The sequence below is a fragment of the Phyllostomus discolor genome, chromosome 2, assembly GCF_004126475.2.
Source record: "Phyllostomus discolor isolate MPI-MPIP mPhyDis1 chromosome 2, mPhyDis1.pri.v3, whole genome shotgun sequence".
NCBI lineage: Eukaryota > Metazoa > Chordata > Mammalia > Chiroptera > Phyllostomidae > Phyllostomus > Phyllostomus discolor.
In genome coordinates, this window is record NC_040904.2 from 44,132,661 (window position 1) to 44,133,506 (window position 846).

Sequence of the window (846 nt, forward strand, 5' to 3'; positions counted from 1 at the left end):
CACTCCAAACAAAGTTTCTTTTGTATTCTAAAAGAAACTCTATCCTTCTGCAAGAGAAAAAAAATTCTGAGTCTTTCTGGAAATGTAGCTAATATAACATAACAATGCTCCAGTTCACTCATTTGGTGTTTGGTTGTTTTTTATAGAAATGTGACATAAGATTTAATATTGATACAGGCCATTAATATTTCTGTTAGCTGAGATTACTAGTTTATGATCATATATAACACTACTGACAACCCAAAAACATTAAAAACAGCCCTGCTATCTGCTAATTTTATGACTTCTATTACCCTGTAGTTAACGCACAGAGTAAAAACTCTGTACAGGACATTGATTTGGGGAAGGCACAAAGACTGGAAAGAGAAAATCTAAGGGCTGTTGGAAAAATAAAAAAAAACAAGTGATGAAGACATGAGTCAAAATTACAATTTGGTATTCACAATTAAATCTAATGAATACACAGCCAAATCCCTAAAATATTGTCACCTTTCCAAATCTGCAGATTGCCTGGCCTTAGAAGAACATAATTCTTATTTCCCTAGCCCACACTCCTCACTAAGGCAACTTATTTTGTTATTGATCTCAACACAGAGCAGCCAAACAGGCGCTTCTCCCTGAGTCTTGGCCCAGCTTTCTCCCTGCCCGGAGCCCAGAAGGCATACCCGGACAGGGGCAAAGCAGGACACTTGCTGTGACCTCTCTGGCCACAGCCACTCACCAGGGAGTGGTCACCTGTCATGAACCGTATTCAAAACCAGGAACCAAGGTGTGGTCTGAGCTCCTTTAAGCTCAAGGGTTTGGGGGCTACTGGTGAGTGCCCAGAGAAGACTTCAGAAGAGCAGC